This window comes from Mus musculus, chromosome 8 (assembly GCF_000001635.26).
Source record: "Mus musculus strain C57BL/6J chromosome 8, GRCm38.p6 C57BL/6J".
Lineage (NCBI taxonomy): Eukaryota > Metazoa > Chordata > Mammalia > Rodentia > Muridae > Mus > Mus musculus.
The window spans coordinates 66,900,928-66,919,470 of record NC_000074.6 but is presented as its reverse complement, the minus strand read 5'-3'; the positions used below and the strand labels follow the sequence as shown (position 1 = coordinate 66,919,470).

At 42.1% G+C, this 18,543-nt stretch overlaps 1 long non-coding RNA gene and 1 other non-coding gene across 3 annotated transcripts in view; one reads left to right on the top strand and one right to left on the bottom strand.

Annotated features, from left to right (window-relative positions):
* Positions 1–13,325, bottom strand: part of Gm39185 — a 32,663-nt gene extending 19,338 nt beyond the window's left edge. For both annotated transcript variants that reach the window (XR_870476.2, XR_870475.2), the window contains exon 1: positions 13,116–13,325. This is a non-coding gene — a long non-coding RNA (predicted gene, 39185). The remainder of the gene's footprint in view (positions 1–13,115) is intronic.
* Gm25275 lies at positions 693–821 on the top strand. The gene has a single exon (XR_003947703.1). It is a non-coding gene; the product is annotated as a small nucleolar RNA SNORA17 (small nucleolar RNA).
* Positions 13,326–18,543: the final 5,218 nt, after the last annotated feature.

Below are 18,543 nucleotides of genomic sequence, written 5' to 3'. Positions count from 1 at the left end.
ATTAGAGCCTAGTCATCCTACAAAAGCAGGCCCTGCATATCACATCATAAAAACAAACAAACACAAAAAAAAACCTTAAAATAGATTTTAAAAATATAATCGATATCCTAAAAGAGGAAATGAATAAACCCCTTAAAGAAATCTATGAAAACATAGTGAAGGGAAATGGATAAGAGCTCAAGACCTGAAAGTGGAAATAGAATCAATAAAGAAAACACAAACTGAAAGAAATCTAGAAATAAAAAGAAAAAATAGAAAATCAAACTGAAACCTTAGAGGTAAGCCTCACCAACAAAATAAAAGAGATAGAAGATAGAACCGAAGGCATTAAAAAACACAACAGAAGAAACACATTGACCAAAAAAAACAAAACAAAAAAAAAAATTAAATCTAAAAATCCTGCCCCCTTCCCCCCCCCAAAAAAAAAAAACAGAAAATCTGAAACCTATGAAAAGACAAAAATCAAAGAATAATAGGAATAGAGCAAGGAGAAGAAACTTGGGTAAAAAGCACAGAAAATATTTTCAACAAAATCATAAAAAATAATTAACCTAAAGAAAGTGATGCCTATCAAGATACAAGAAACATACAGAACACTAAATCAATTATAACAGAGAAGAAGCCTCCTCACCACATAATTAAGAGAATACTAAACATGCACAGCAAAGAAGAATATTAAAACCTGCTAGGGCCCTGCCCCTAGAGGCATTGCAGGTGTGACTGCTGTGTCACACGTGTGTCAGGAGGTGGCAGAGCGGAGAGAGGCTGTGTCTCAGCTCAGTGATCTCAGCTGACATCTGAATGATTGGCACCCTAGCAGTCTCTGAACAACCTCAACCGAGACGATCACCAGTCCAGTGCTGTGCAGGCCTGGGGCAGGCATACCATGTCCTGGATGAGCAGGGCAGAGCATTCCTGAAATGACCCCAGACACTCAGAGACACTGGGTGCCACTAAGAGGAACAAGTAAATGGTGGAGAAATAGAAGAGGAAGAGAAACAGAAGGGTGCAGTGTGGAACAGTCTGATGTGAGCAGCTGCTGATGTCACCTGGGGCCATGGTGGGGTCCTGACCTGTGCTGCTACTGGATCTGTGGCCCTGGAGCAGCAGGGATTGATCACTTCCAAAGGCCAAGCAGATGTCTGCTCCTTGCCTGGGCTGCTGCTTGGGGACATGTTCATGTCTAAGGGGTGTTCAGGACTGGCCCCACCCCTCACCTGGGCATCATGAGAGATCTGACCCTGGAGTCATGAGAGCAGCTGAAATGACCCTGCCCTTAGCCAGCTGCAGTACTCAGGATACCGGGTCCTGCACCTCACCTAGTCATCACAGTAGAGCTGGCCCTGGTGGTGGGCACCCAGGAGAGCCAGCCCCAAGAATGTGAGTGTGGGAGAGATGCCCTGACACTTGTCTGCTATGTGTGGTGACATGGGCAAGGGAGAGATGAGCCCTCCTCAGCCCTGGGCCCCTACAGCAGGCAGGAGAGCAAGCCCTGCACCTCGTCTGGGCAGCACAGTAGAGATGGCCCTGAGTGTGGGGGTTGTGGGTGAGCCAGTACTGAGGGTACGAGTGTGGAAAAGCCTGTTCTGCCTCTTTTCTATTGGGCGATGGCATCTGTAAGGGAGAGATTCTTTCCCTCCCTTTTGTCCTTGCCACCTAGAGCAGGCGGGAGAGCTAACCCTGAACCTCACCTGCTATGGCAGAGTGGGCCCTTCACCTCAAGGCCACGAGAGGGGAAAATGGGCCATGTCCCTCACCAGCTGCAACACTCAGGAGAATGAATCCGGCACCTCGCCTAGACAGCATTGTAGAAATTGGCCCTGTTTACAGGGTTGCTGGTAAGCTGGCCCCAAGGGTGTGAAAGTGGGAGAGCTGACAAGCTATCAGGCTGACCAGCTCAATTACCTCTCAGGCCCAGATCCAGGGCTTTGAATGGGTCCACCCCAACATCTAATCCAGTAATCAACTGATGGAGTATATGGGGGCCAACCCTACAGATCCAAAACACAGAATCTCCATAACACAGGGCAACAACATGATATCCCAGAGGAGTCCCAGTGAGATTCCAGTACTGACAGAATAGCAGAAGCCGAAGGCCTCTTACCAGACTGGGTCACTGAAATGAACACTTGCAAGCAAAGAAGCACAAACAAAAGGGTATACTGTAGGACAAACTGTGACAAACTACAGCTTCCGGGAGGAGGTTTTTTTTCTCTGTTGAGGAGAGAGGTTGCAAGGGTGGAGGGGTGGTACGAGGGGAGAGGGAGATGAGAGTACATGATGTGAAATTCCCAAAGAGCAAATAAAAGTTTAAAAAAAAAACTGCAAGGGAAAAAGAACAAATAACATATAAAGGCAGACCTATTGGAACAATCAATACCTGACTTTTCAAATGGAGACTTTAAAAGCCAGAAGGGACTGGACAGATATTCTACAGACTTTCCAAGACCCAGATATCAGCCAAGACTACTTAATGAAGCAGAAATTTTAATCATAATAGATGGAAAAAATAAGACATCACTAGGAGAAAAACTTCTAAAGATGTTTACTACATCTAGGAAAAATCCCAGAGCCGGAAATTAAAAGAGGAAACACATATGTGCGCGTGTGTGTGCGCACACACACACACACAACTACCATCATCACCACCACCAACACCACCACCATCAACAACAACAACAACAAAATAACAGGAATCAAACAACACTATTAATTGATATCTCTCAACAACTGTCGTCTCAGTTTCCCAATTAAAAAAAACAAAAAACAAAAAAACAAAACAAACAAACAAACAAAAAACAGTCTAACAGAACAAATGCAAAGATGGGAACTTCCCTGCTGCATCCAAAAACAGATCTTAACTTCAAAATCAGATCTGAGGATAAAGTGGTAAACAAGGATTCTTCTAGCAAATGTGCAAATGGTCCTCTCAGGGGGAGAGGGGATGATTATAGGAAAGGTGAAAAAGAAGACTCAGAGACAAAGGTTAGAATTCAGCAGGGCTGTCCAGTGAATCCTGTGACAGCCTCGAGTTTAATTCTCATAGACTTTCAGCATCGTGGGAAGCAAACTCACAAGTCAACAGAGACAATGGCAAATGTACATCGGATATCTGTACCCATCCAGAGGCCTCCCCGTTCCTTCCTTCAACATTAACAGAACATTCAGCTCCTTGCCTTGAGCTTCAAGTGCATCCCCTCTTATTGTTCCATGCGTCAGCAGGCCAGGAAGTCTGCCAGCAGACCCTGGCGTGAATTGACACTGCCTGACAGGCAGGCTTTCACAGAAACAGGTAAAATGGCTCCCGACAAAAAATAGACCTAAGAAGCAAGCTGGTGCAGCCATTTTAATTTCTGACAAAATAGACTTCAAAATAAAATCTAATCAGAAGAGGAAGGACACTAGATACTCATCAAAGGAACACGAAGAGGCAATTACAACTCTTAACATCGATGCACTAAACACATGGGCACCCAAGTTCATGAAACAAACATTACTGCAGCTTAAATCACATACTGACCCTCACACTAACAGTGGGAGACTTCAATTCACTGCACTCCCCAATCGAAAGGTCATTCAGACAGAAGCGAAACAGAAATGCTGGAGCTCACTGGCATTACAAGCCAAATGGACATTTGCTGAACATTTCACACAAATACAGAAGAATATATTTTCTTCCCGTTGGCATTTCATCTAGGCTCTGCCCCACAGTTACCTGGCAACAGCCAGGTGTGCCTGACTCACCACAGAAGGGTCTACTCACCCTCTCCTCGCTCTCTTGTTCTCTCACTCTTACTTCTGCTCCTACCCTCTCTCTCCAGCTCCATTCCCCTCCTCCCCCTCACCACAAGCTCGCGGCCTGACCTCTACTCTCTCTGTCTCTCTCTCTCCCTCTGTCTGTCTGTCTGTCTCACCCTATCAACTCCTCTCCCCATGTCCTGAATAAACTCTAGTCTATACTATACCTTCCTGTGGCTGGTCTCTGGGGGCGGGGGGTGGGGGGAAGAGCAAGGGAGGGAGGGATGCCTGAGCATGGTCTCACCACCAAGGCAGCCCCCTCCCTAACACCATACCACACCTCCACCAAACAGATTCCTTCTTCTCTCTATTTTTATAAAATACAACACTTTTCAGCACCTCATAAAACAACTATCAGTCATGTCTCCTCTTCATGTAATTGATTCCCTCCCCCCCCCTCTCTTTTTTGTTCAAGCTCAAAGTCTAATTTTTTTCTCAAAAGATCAAGTTTTCATTAGGTTGATCTTGTCACATACCTTTTTAGTCTCTATGTAATGTCTAATCACTAATATTTCTTTTCTTCTAACTTCAAACTGAGTTTAATATTTCTTCTAACTTCAAACTGAGTTTATTGATTTCTCCCCCCCCCCCTTTTATGGTTCTTTAATGTATAACATTAGAGCGTTACCTATTATCTTTTCTCTTTTGGATGCAACTTGTTATTGACATTAATTTTTCCCTTATCGCTGCTTTTGTGAGCTGAGTATGGGGTTCACTTCTCGACACCAGCACTCCAGAGGCTGAGGTTTGAGAGTTCCAGGTTTGAAGACAGCCTGAGCTAAACCGTTCCAAAAAAGTCTGGACTGCATAATAAAAGCCTGTCTCACAAAATCAGAGACGGAGATGGAGGAAAAGGGGGGAGGATGGACAAGAAGCTGTGTTTCTCTTTTAATTTTGCTCATTTTCAAATTTCCTCATTAACATTAAAACTCTGAATCCAAGGAAATCCTCTTTACCTGAGGTTGTGCCAGACCCGGAGAGGGTGAGCAGCCTCGTGCCTCTGCTTACCCTTCTAGTCCACATCTCAGGCACGCGGGGGTCTGACAGTTTTACAGGTGCCCCAGTCTGCGGCTGCTGGAGCTGGAGACTTCCTCCCTTTTGTCATCATGTTTCTGTTCTCACTTAAGTTTCCGGGGGGGGGGGGGGGGCTTTCACTGAAGCTAGCCGGTTTAAACACACAACAGTCAGCTTCCAGGGAAAACAAAGAAACCTCAAAATCCACCTTTATGGGCTACAGAGATGGCTCAGTGGTTGCGAACAAGTACTGCTCCTTTAGGGAACCTCAGCTGGGTTCGCAGCACCCTGGTCAGATGACTCTAGCGCCAAGGGATACAATGCCCACCTCTGCCCCCAGAGGGCGCTGCATGGTCGTGCATAGGTACATAATTAAAACGAAAGAAACCCTTAAAATTGAAAACCAATAGGAAGGGTGTCCTCACCTAGCTTTTGTTTGTGTTTCTCATTGTTTGCCACATTTATTTCCAGATTCTGAGAAACAGTTTCCTTCAGATGTTTCAGTTCTGACCTGCTTGACTTTGCAGGAGCTCGTAGAGTGAGGACTCTTTCCAGAGTCCATGCTTCGGGACTTTACTTCTGTGGCAGGTTGCAACTTGAAACTGAGTTTCTTCCCTTTTTCATCTATAAAAGGGTGACCTCGGAAAGAAAAAGATCCTCTCCCCCCCCCCCCCATCCAGTCTTGCTGTCAGTGTACGAGGCAAAAAGACAAGTAAAATGAATGAAAACTAAAAGTTATGTAATTGAGTCAGTGAGATGGCTCACAGGGTAAGGGCTCTTGCCAAAAACCTGGAACCTCATTTCCATCCCCAGACACTTCCGGAAGTTGGGAAGAGAACCGTGACTGCCCAAGCCTTGTCTCTGACCTCCCCATGCGCACCACAGGATGTGCCCTCACACATCATGCACTGTCACATGATACTAATGAACAAGAACAGGGTTAAATTAAAAACAAAACTGACTTCACCCAAACTGAAAGATCCAACCATTGTAAGCCAAACCTACAATAATCTAAACTTTAAAGTGACTCAATAATTCACAACTGTATATTTCTTTTTCAGGGAAATTAGTCTTTGTCAAAATTCTAGCTCACTTAAGTCTGCCAACTATTCTGTCAACAAAACAACATCTGCTCCTCTTTGACTGAACAACAGACTTTGTGACGTTTGTATCTTTTGTAAATTTACTTGGGGTTTTTCTCTAATCATTTCTGAGTTATTTTTTTTCTTAAAATAACTATTTTATTTGTTGAATATCAAGAGTTGAAAATATTAAAATCATGTTCTACAAACATATCTGTTTTTGTGTTTTTATGGGATTCCCTAGTGTGTGAGTGGGTCTCTACATCTCTGTCTGGTTCTCTTTTTTTTTTTTTAAATAAAATAACATATTTATTACTTAAGAAAACTGTGAAGGAAAAAGGGGGGGAGGAGGAGAATTGTTTAGTTTGTTATTTTCTTTCTTTTTTATTTTATTTTTTTATTACATATTTTCCTCAATTACATTTCCAATGCTAGCCCAAAAGTCCCCCATCCCCCCCCACTCCCCTACCCACCCTTTCCCACTTTTTGGCCCTGGCATTCCCCTGTACTGGGGCATATAAAGTTTACATGACCAATGGGCCTCTCTTTCCAGTGGTGGCCGACTAGGCCATCTTTTGATACATATGCAGCTAGAGTCAAGAGCTCCGGGGTACTGGTTAGTTCATAATGTTGTTGCACCTGCAGGGTTGCAGATCTCTTTAGCTCCTTGGATACTTTCTCTAGCTCCTCCATTGGGGCCCCTGTGATCCATCCAATAGCTGACTGTGAGCATCCATTTCTGTTTTTGCTAGGCCCTAGCCTAGCCTCACAAGAGACAGCTATATCAGGGTCCTTTCAGTAAAAGCTTGCTAGTGTATGCAATGGTGTCATTGTTTGGAGGCTAATTATGGGATGGATCACCGGATATGGCAGTCTCTAGATGGCCCATCCTTTTGTCTCAGCTCCAAACTTTGTCTCTGTAACTCCTTCCATGGGTGATTGTTTCCAAGTCTAAGAAGGGGCAAAGTGTCCACACTTTGGTCTTCGTTCTTCTTCAGTTTCATGTGTTTTGCAAATATCTCGGGTATACTAAGTTTCTGGGCTAATATCCACTTATCAGTAAGTACATATCATTTGAGTTCTTTTGTGATTGTGTTACCTCACTCAGGATGATGCCCTCCAGGTCCAACCATTTGCCTAGGAATTTCATAAATTCATTCCTTTTAATAGCTGAGTAGTACTCCATTGTGTAAATGTACCACATTTTTTGTATCCATTCCTCTGTTGAGGGGCATCTGGGTTCTTTCCAGCTTCTGGCTATTATAAATAAGGCTGCTATGAACATAGTGGAGCATGTATCCTTCTTACCGGTTGGGACATCTTCTGGATATATGCCCAGAAGAGGTATTGCGGGATCCTCCCGTAGTACTATGTCCAATTTTCTGAGGATCCACCAGACTGATTTCCAGAGTGGCTGTACAAGCTTGCAATCCCACCAACAATGGAGGAGTGTTCCTCTGAGCTATTTTTTACAAAGAGATTGTAACTTGATGATCATGCATGTTGTCAAGTGATTTCTTCGGGACAGATAATTTAATAAGCTCCTTTGACATATAAATATGTGATTTAGATGGTAGTTTCTTGCTGTCATCTTTGGTATACTTTGTATTTTGCAGAAGAATATCTTTAATGAAGTTGATATTGTTGGCAGGGCTTGAGAGCTGGCTCTTTGGCGGAGTGCCTGCCAGGCAGGTGTGAGGACGTGAGTTCAGATACTCAGTCCCCATGTTTAAAAAACTAGGTGTGGTGGCACATACCTGTCAGCCCAGAGCTTGGCAGGCAGATGGAGGAGGCCAGCCAGTCTAATGAACAAGTTCAGTGAGAGAGAGAGAGACCCTGTGCTTTGGGGTTTTGTTGTTTGTTTGTTGTAAAGTAAGGTGGAGAACTGTTTAGGAAAACACCGATGTCTATCTCCTTTCTCCCCATATATGCTCACACACTTGTAAATGCACCTACATACACACATGAACACACACGACTATGTCCATACACCACAAAAATATACAAAAGAACCAATGTAAAAGACATTGGTAATAGCTATTTGTTCAGCATGCTCTGTTATATTTTATATATGTTATTTCATTTTGTTACTGAAAAAGACAGACATAGAAGATATCAATATTTTTATTCCTACAATTACTCTCCTGTATTACAGTGGCAAGCATGAACATTTTTATTTAAGAAGATTTATTCATCCTACTTCCCAAGCTTATTGATTTATAAGCCAGAGTCATAGCAAAATGCCACTAAGAAACAATTTCGAATACAATAGAGATTGGTTTCCCTTTTGGGATAATGTCAGAGTGAGTGCTCCTGCCAGAATGGGGGGACTTGTGAGAATCCTGGTGGTTTAGTATAAATTACCCAGAGAACTATTTGTGTATAAAATAAATCCACTTTAATTGTATTCTCAGCTCAACAAATTGTTCAGCATTTTTTTTTCATATGTTGGCAAATTCCACATCTCAGAGAACCAAAGAACACAAAAGGCAGCAGCTGGGATTTTCATTAGGCTCAAGACAGATCTTTCCTTCTTCTGATATTATTAAAAGCTGCGTTCTTACACGGCTATAGGGAGATCCCCCAGAGACATCGGGACCCCTCCCTTTTAATCACTGGTCTGCAGAGTCCCCGGGGCTATTCCTGGCATGTACTGTGGCATAATGAGCAGCTCCTCCTCGGATAGTTGCTCCTGAGGTTAAGATCTGAGCCATGGGATCAGCACTGAGATAAAGGCTGAGTAGTCCTCAACTCTGCAATTTGCTAGCAGCGTGAGCACTGGAAAATTATTCACTATGAGCTGCAGCTAAGAATAGCTCTCAGATAATAGCACTCTAATAAGTATTGAGAAACTCTCTATTAAATTCCAGTTAGAAGAGTACCCAATGTATAGTCTTGAATGCTTACTAAACGTTACCAATAATTAAACTACTGAGTAGAAAATGGAGAAAAACAAGAAGAATACTTACAAAAATGAAGCTTATAGGTTTTGGACCTGTTCTCTGTTATTCTGAACAAAAATATATGCTCAATACTTAGTTTTAAACATATACTCTGAATATTCTCTCTCATGTTATTGCTGGACTGCAGAAGGCAGACTTTTTTAGTGCTACAAACTTCTGTCAAAACTACTTATTTTTCTTATCTTTTTTTTTTTTTTTTTTACAGATAGTTTAGTAAGATGAAAAATATACTGGCAGGCAATTTTTTTATTATAAGCAAAAATTCGCTTCCGTGAAATGAAATACTATTGAATGCTTCCTCAGAGCAACATAAAATAGAATGTTCTTCTTTGTGGAGAGGTAGGTATGGCTGAGCCCCAAAGTGGAACACTGTGTGTCCTCTTGCTCTGGTCAGGCTGTGTCCAGAGCTGGCTCTGACCCTTCAGTCCCAGAGTCCAGGAACACTCTCAGACTGCAATCTTCCATCCAAGACACAACTTTCTTTCTTCTGCCTGGGGCTCACCTAGTCCTTCAGAAATGACCAGACTTCAGTTCAAACAGGAGCAGCCTCACTTTCGTCTAAGACTCGGCACATGCTGTAAACAAGCTTTTACTGGAGAGCCCTGCATTGGCTCAGCCACTTAAAAAAATTGGTCCCCATATAGCTATTAGTTCTCTACAATTTGTTCCATTAGCCAGGGCATGGGAGGATAAAATCTTTAATAAAAACTAAAAGCACAAAGTATAATAGAGTTTTGGAGTTTTATCATCATCATCATCACTATTATTGTGCCTCCAAAGAGCCTTTTCAGACATTTTTTCCTAATCTCTTACCCTAAAGATTCAAATACCAAATATGGTATTTATATGATCATTGCATGTACATATATTTTAGTCATAAAAAGATGAAGGACATTGTCCATTCTAAGAACCAAGATTTACATCTGTGGGAGCCATTCTGCCCTTTGATAATTAATGCTTGATCTGTAGGAATTGAAGTACTAGAGCCAGGCAGCACAGTCAGGAGCCTTTGCTTGAGTCACACTGCACTGTTACACACATCACAACACCACACTTGTTTGAACAAGGAAAAGCATGAGGAAAATATGTTCTCTGCATAATTCCCATAAATCAATTCTTCATTTAGGAGACAGGCTCTTTGGGCTTCATGAGTCATGGGTGTCTGAAATCACTTGTCTCGGACAGGTTCATGCCATTCTGCTCTACAATTTTCACTTGCAGTGCTTATAAGAAAGACAGGATCATGGAGGTCATTGGAGGAGAGGGGAAAGAAAAGGAAGACTACCATTCGTGACACATTCTAAATTTTCCAGGAGCCATTCTTCTCTAAAGTGTTAGCCCATCACGGACCCATGTTTCTTCTGAAACATCCTACTGTGAAAGTTGGCTCTCAAAAATAGTCTTAATTTTCCCAGTCTCAGTGATTAAAATTTCCCACCAAGTCCAGAAAACAAAGTTCTATCTAGATGTCAAATCACTAAATTCAACATGAGAGAATCCTCTGAGTGTTAAAACAATCATTTCTGGGGCTGAAAAGGTGGTTCCAGTGTGCAGAACTCTTGTTGCTCTTGCAGGGGACCAGAGCTCAGTCACTAGTGCCCAGTTCCAGGAGACGTACATCTTCTGGCCTCTGCAGTGTTCATGTGCGCGTGTGTGTGCGCGCACACACACACACACACATACACACACACACACACACACACGACTAAAACAAATCTTTAAAAATATTTAAAAGAAAATAATAAAAGCTAAAGATTTATATAAACCTACACTCTTCAGTTAGTCCTAAGTTTTTCTCCCTTATAGTCATTGATCAACCAAAAAATCTTTAAAACCAAAGCAACACAGGTGCCTGTTTCATTGATGTTTTGGTTCATTATGCTTTATGTGGCTGAGAAAATAAACTAATAAAAATAACTATGAAGATCATAAAGTACTATGTGAGTTAGTTTTATGGTTTATTCAACCAAGGCAACACAGACAACACTAAACTGCTTAAATTCTTGATTAATAATTCTATAATTCATTCAACAGTTATTCAGTGTGAGCCTTTAGTTCCTTCTTATTCCATTAGGTCATTATCAGAGAACAGTTAGTGACCCCCCCTCCCACCAGCCCTGTTAGAGCCCCTTACAACAATTAGATCCAGGATAGTTTCCTATTCTCTACTTTCTTTCCCCACGTCTTACCTATGGATTGAAAATAAATTACTTTAAAACTATCTGTACTTTTTTAATTTGGAGGCATTTCTGCTTTCATTAAGCCAAGTACAACTACATAAAGAAATAAAGAAAGGTTAGTTCTCTCTTTCCTCCTTTTTGTGAACGCCACCTTAGTAAAAACAGTCTTGCCAGGCATGAGAGAATACACTCAGACTAGACTATATTCACATATAAGAGGAACACTGCTTCACTGTAGGTGGGACTGAAAGCTGGTTAAGACTACTTTGGAAATCAATCTGGCAGTTCCTCAGAAAACTGGAAATAGTTCTACCTGAAGTCCCAGCTATATCACTACTGGGCATATACACAAAAGATGCTCCAACACATAATAAAAACACATGCCCCACTATGTTTATAGCAGCATCCTTTATAATAGCCAGAAGCTAGAAAGAATCCAGATGTCCCTCAACAGAAGAACAGATACAGAAATTGTGGTATATTTACACAATGGAGTACTACTCAGCTTTTAAAAACAATGACTTCATGAAATTTGCAGGCAAATGGATGGAACTAGAAAACATCATCCTGAGTGAGGTAACCCAGAAACAAAAGAACACACATGGAATGTACTCACTGATAAGTGGATATTAGCCCAGAAGTTCATAATACCCACGATACAACCCCAAAACTATATGTAGCTTAAGAATAAGTAAGAGCAAAGTGTAGATGCTTCAATCCTACATAGAACAGGTAACAAAATAATCATAGGAGGTAGAAAAAGGGAGGAATCTAGGAGGGAGAGAAGAAGGGGAGGGAAAAAACGGGGGGCAGTATCAGGTGTTGGAAGGGACAGGAGAAAAGTACACAAGGTTAGAAAATTGAATAGAAATATGCAACAGTGGAGGATGGGGAGCTGAGGTAACCACTAGAAAGTCCCAGGCTCCAGGGACTCAAAAGCCTCCCGGGTCCCAAAATACCCAATAGAGGGGAGATGCAACTTGTAGAGACCACCTCCAGTGGGTAGGCACAGCCCCCAGTTGAGAGATGGGGCCACCCATGCATCTAAAAATTTTTAACCCAGAAATGTTCCTGTCCAAAGGAAAGACAGGGAAAAAACTGGAACAGAGATTGAACGAAAGGCCATCCAGAGACCACCCCACCCAGGGATCCATCCCAACTGTAGATACCAACCCCCCACATTATTGCTGATGCCAAGAAGCGCTTGCCGACAGGAGCCTGATATGGCTGTTTCCTGAGAGGTTTTACCAGCATCTGACTAATACAGATGCAGATGCTCACAATCAACCATCCGACTGAGCCTGGGACCCTAATGGAAGAACCCCCATAAGAACAATATCAACTAACTGAACCACCCAGAGTTCCCAGGGACTAAACCACCAACCAAAGAGGAACTCCAGATCCATATGTAGCGGAGAATGGCTTTATCTGACATCAATGGGTGGGAAGGGGGGCTTGATGTCCCAGTGTAGGGGATGCTAGAATGGTGAGGTAGGAGTGAGTGAGTGGGTGGAAGAGCACCCTCATAGAGGAAAAGAGGAGGGGGAAGAGGGGAGATGGGATGGGGGATTGTAGAGGGGTAATCGGGAAAGGGGATATCATTTGAAACATAAACAAATAAAGTGATTAATAAAAAATAAATACCTTTTTACTTTTGCATTATTCATGACAACATAGACTCCATAAGAAATTCATGCTACAAACTAACTCAAGACGAACTACTTAACTTTAGGCTTTAAAACACAAATATAATTCAGCTTGACTACACTGAAATGATGACTCACAACTGCTACAATTTATTTGGAGAGAAGAAACAAACCATTTCAATTCATCTAGGAAGAGGAAAGTAATCTGACTGTAGAGATAATGATTGTTTCGGAGTTACTGGATAAGGTGATATGCAGAAGATACACAGGTAGTAACAAGAAGAAATAATGACAGCAAGGCTTTCTCAGACCTGCCAGTGGTATAAATAATGACATAGAGTCTGCTTTATAGTTTAAAGCATACGCCTTTTGCTAGGACAATCTCCCAGCTAGCTCATCTAACTTAACCTGCCTATTTTGCCTGTGACTCACCACACGGCTAGCTCTATACCACTCTCCTCTGCGGTGGTCGGTCTGTTCCCCGTGTCCACTCCCGAATAGCTTGCATCTGCGTCATTCCCTTGCTTCACTCACTCTGTACGGCAGTTCCACCTCCTACTTCCTGCTTTGGCTATTGGCCATCAGGTCTTTATTATAACAAATCAGCAATGAGACACCATCTGATACAATTCCAGATTGCTTTTAGGCAGGTGAGGAAAAATGAATATTTACAACGTAGAAATGCCCAGTGAGGGGCCATAGAAATGAGAATATCAAAACCTGTCAGCATTTAGCTCTCTGCCAGTAGGGAATTAACAATTGAAAATGAAGAGACACACATTCATACCAAGTTTTTTTTAAAAAAAGAAAGTTTATCCCAACAGATAATGGTCAGATAATGATGCAGCTGTCTTGCAGAACCTAGAAGACAACGCGGAGCATGTTTCTGTAAACTCTAGGGCAGCTTTCATTTGAACAGAAAGGTAGTTTTCAGAATCACCTCACACACTGCATATATTTAGAGATTATTTTTGTCCTTGACAAGTCTGAGCAGAATCTAAAATAGGCTGAGGACTGAATGGACAGGAACACATTTGGTCTTCTGTTCCCACATGCAATAAGAATGACTAAACACCATGCCTTTTAAATTCCTGGGTGCAATACTTGCAATACTTTTGCTTTTACTTCCGAAAATGTAATCTGCACAGCATCCTACCTGCTTTCTATGTGGGCATAACGATGATTATAAAAAATGCTGCAGTTGATTGCTAGGCTGGCCATTCCTATCACCAGCCACTAAATGCAGCATCTTGAAGGGTTAAGGAGTAGGGTCTGTTATATTCATCTGGAATTTCAAGATGAAACCAACGTGGAGTGTTTGTGCTTCAGTGTCTTTTCTGGAATGAAGAGGTAGATTGGACGCTGCCTTTCAGTTTTGCTTCAGGACTTTCCTGGTTTTGTTCTCATCACATAGACTCTAGTATAGATTTTTGGAGCCCACCATTGATGAGCTCTAGCTACCTCTAACCCAGATATTTACATTTGTAGTCTTAGAAATTGACCACCATGATCTCTGGACAGGGTCGGCTCAGCAGGTCAGCTCAGAGAGCAGCTGCTGCACAGGCCTGACAACTTGGCCTCCATCCAAGAGTCCCACTTAAAGGGGGAAGGAAAGAGCATGCCAACCCCACTGGGTTATCCTTTGGTCTCCATAGGAGTATATTGAATCATTTTTTTTCTACAGTACTATAACCTATAGAGATTAAGTCATATTCAGAAAAACAGATTAAAGCCTTACATTAAAAATTCGTGGAGCTGTCTGAGTCTGCTTCTCCCTGTACAATAAGTAGTATTTGTATTTCTTTTTAGTTATCCATGGGTGTGGGGGAAGGATTAAAGTAAACCCCAGAAATTATTTTCTGAATGCTCCCCAGAAAACTCCCTTATGTAAACTTATTTGGACAACAAGTCTAGACAACACAGACAGCACGGCTGACTGCTGCTGGCTGCTTCTCCAGGGGGACAAGTGACAAATACTTTCTTCCACATGTTAACACTGATGTGATGATAAACAAAGAGATGAGTACTAGTGAAGTGTAAAGGGGTGGGTATCAAGGGAGAAGAAGCTAGTGTTCTAGTTTGGTTTTCTGCTGCCTTGATGAACAACTACAAAGCCACTTGGGGAGGAAACTGTTTATTTCCTACTACTGGCTAGAGTCCATTGAGGGAAGCCAGGGCAGGTTTTCAAGTAGAGACCATGGCGGAATCCTGCCCGCTCATATTCACTTCCACTGCTCACTGCAATTGCTAGCTTTCTCATCCAGCCCCAGGTCCCTCTGCCTAGGAATGGTGCTAAGGACAGTACATTGAACACGTCTGCTGATAGAGGGTAACAAAATCAACAGAGGAACAATCTCTAAACAAAGACAACTATAACAACTAACTCCAGAGATTGCCAGATGGCAAAAGGTAAACGTAAGAATCCTACTAACAGAAACCAGGACCACTCACCATCATCAGAACCCAGAACGCCCACTTCGCCCAGTCCAGGACACCCTAACACACCTGAAAAGGTAGACCTGGATTTAAAAACATATCTCATGATGATGGTAGAAGACATAAAGAAGGAATTTAATAACTCACTTAAAGAAATACAGGAGAACACTGCTAAAGAGTTACAAGTCCTTAAAGAAAAACAGGAAAACACAACCAAACAGGTAGAAGTCCTTATAGAAAAACAGGAAAACACATCCAAACAGGTGATGGAAATGAACAAAACCATACTAGACCTAAAAAGGGAAGTAGACACAATGAAGAAAACCCAAAGTGAGGCAACGCTGGAGATAGAAACCCTAGGAAAGAAATCTGGAACCATAGATGCCAGCATCAGCAACAGAATACAAGAGATGGGAGAGAGAATCTCAGGTGCAGAAGATTCCATAGAGAACATCGGCACAACAATGAAAGAAAATGGAAAATGCAAAAAGATCCTAACTCAAAACATCTAGCAATCACAAAAATGCCCACAAAGACATGCCTGCAGGCCTGTCTAATGAAGGCCTAACTCATTCAACAGAATGCCTGCTTCTGGGCTGTGTTAACTTAATACCCAATATTAGGCAACACAGATTGTGAGTGGCTTGCTTTGGTGGGTGGGAACATTTCAATGAAATCGGTTCATTCCTAAGATGCTGGAAAACAGATCAGTTTTCTACTTTAGCCACTGCTATTCACTTCTAATCTGAACATATAATTTAAAAGAAAAAAGAAGTCTTATTTATTTATTTTCATTTTGCCTTGTTTTGAACCTGGTGCCTGAGGCTCAAGCAACTGAAAAGATAGAGTTCCCAACCATAAGAGCAGAAACGTCTACTAAAGCAAACTTGAAATGGAAGTCTCCAGTTCTATTTTGGGCATGGTAAGGTCTCTGTTACAAAGCTAAATAAAGACATCTGGATTTGAGAGATGTATGGAAGAGAGATACATACAGAGAAGACAGAAATGGGGACTGGGGAGACGCCTCAGTGAGTAAGGCCCTCACTGTGCAAACCTGATGACCTGGGTCCTGGGACCCAGGGAAAAGCCAGCTGGACACAGCATCATGATAACTCTGGAAGAGAGTGTAAAACTTTGAGACACTTAAACACTCCCATCACTCCTATAGACTTGTTAAATGAGTTCAGATCGCCAGCCTTTGTAAATGTCTTTCGTGGACTTGATAAAGTTGCTTCTCTTTGGAAGCAAAGGCCTCGTTAGAGTAAACCATAGAGAAAGTGGTAGCAGCGACTGAAGGCTGAACTCAGAGGGCTGAAGCAGATGGGGACAGTAGCTGGCAAAGAGGGTCAAAAGTAAGACTTAGAAAATAAAATACAAGAGGCCATTTTCCAATACAGGAAACAGGATGATGTTTGGGAAGAGAAGGGAGACTTACTACAAAGATTGACATGTTGAAGCAGCCTGGACCTACAATGTGAGCCCTAGGTAATGGTGTTTCATCTCTTGAAAAATAAGCTGGGTTCTTATTAATTCACTATACTTGATGGAATGTTCAAGTCTACATTCCTAAGAGAAACAAGCCTATAATTTTCCTTTTTTATACCATCAGATTTTAGTATCAGTTTCATTGGTCTCATAAATGATATTTTCTTCTGAGATGTTCTCATCGATTTTACCTGAAATTGAATATTTGTTTGTGAAATGCTTACCATTTATATGTGAAGCTATGTGGCCGCGAGGATTCTCAGTGGCAAAGCTGGTGGGAAAGAATTCTTAGCATGAAGGGTTTTGTGGGCTAGTACTTGCTCATATCCACATATAATCGTGGCTATTTTAACAGAAAACCGATAGTTTATGCTCTAAGTTCAAGAATTGACAAATGGAACCTCATGAAATTGCAAAGCTTCTGTAAGGCAAATGACACTGTCAAGAGGACAAAATAGCAGCCAACAGATTGGGAAAAGATCTTTACTAACCCTAAATCTCATAGGCGGCTAATATCCAATACATATAAAGAACTCAAGAAGTTGGACTCCAGAGAACCAAATAACCCTATTAAAAATGGGGTGCAGAGCTAAACAAAGAATTCTCAACTGAGGAATACTGAATGGGTGAGGAGCACCTAAAGAAATGTTCAACATCCACAATCAGGAGGGAAATGCAAATCAAAACAACCCTGAGATTCCACCTCACACCAGTCAGAATGGCTAAGATCAAAAACTCAGGTGACAACAGATGCTGGTGAGGATGTGGAAAAAGAGGAACACTCCTCCATTGTTGGTGGAATTGCAAGCTAATACAACCACTCTGGAAATCAGTCTGGCCATTCCTGAGAAAAGTGGACATAGTACTACCTGAGGATCCAGCTATACCACTCCTGGGCATATACCCAGAAGATGTTCCAACATGTAATAAGGGCACATGCTCCACTATGTTCACAACAGCCTTATTTATAATAGCCAGAAGCTGGAAACAACCCAGATGTCCCTCAACAGAGGAATGGATACAGAAAATGTGATACATTTACACAATGGAATAGTACTCAGCTATTAAAAGCAATGAATTTATGAAATTCTTAGGCTAATGGATGAAACCAGAAAATATCATCCTGAGTGAGGTGACCCAGAAACAAAAGAACACCCATGGCGTGCACTCACTGATAAGTGGATATTAGCCCAGAAGTTTGGAATACCCAAGATACAATTCACAGACCACATGAAAACTCAAGAAGAAAGAAGATCAAACTGTGGATACTTTGATCCTTCTTAGAAGGGGAAACAAAATACCCATGGAAGGAGTTAAAGAGACAAAGTGTGGAACAGAAACTGAAGGAATGACCGTCCAAAGACTGCCCTACTTGGGGATCCATCCCATATACAATCACCAAACCCAGATACTATTATGGATGACAACAAGTGCTTGCTGACAGAAACCTGTTATAGTTGTCTCCTGAGAGGTTCTGCCAGTTACTGACAAATACGGAAGTGGATGCTCACAGCCATCCATTGGACTGAGCACAGGTTCCCCAAGGAAGGAGCTAGAGAAAGTTCCCAAGGAGCTGAAGGGGTTTGTAGCCTCATAGGAGGAACAACAATATGAACTAACCAGAACCCCCAGAGCTCCCAGGGACTAAACCATAAACCAAAGAGTACAAATGTGACTCCAGACACATTTGTAGCAGAGGATGGCCTTGTGGGACATTAATGAGAGGAGAGGCCCTTGGTCCTGTGAAGGATCGATGCCCCAGTGCAGGGGAATGACAGGACAGGGAAGTGGGGGTGGGTAGGTTAGTGAGTGGGGGGGGGAGGGGGTGGGGCAGGTGAGTTTTTGGAGGGGAAATGAGGGAAGGGAATAACATTTGAAATGTAAATAAAGAAAATATCTAATTAAAAATAAACATTCTTTAAAATAAAATAATTATGGT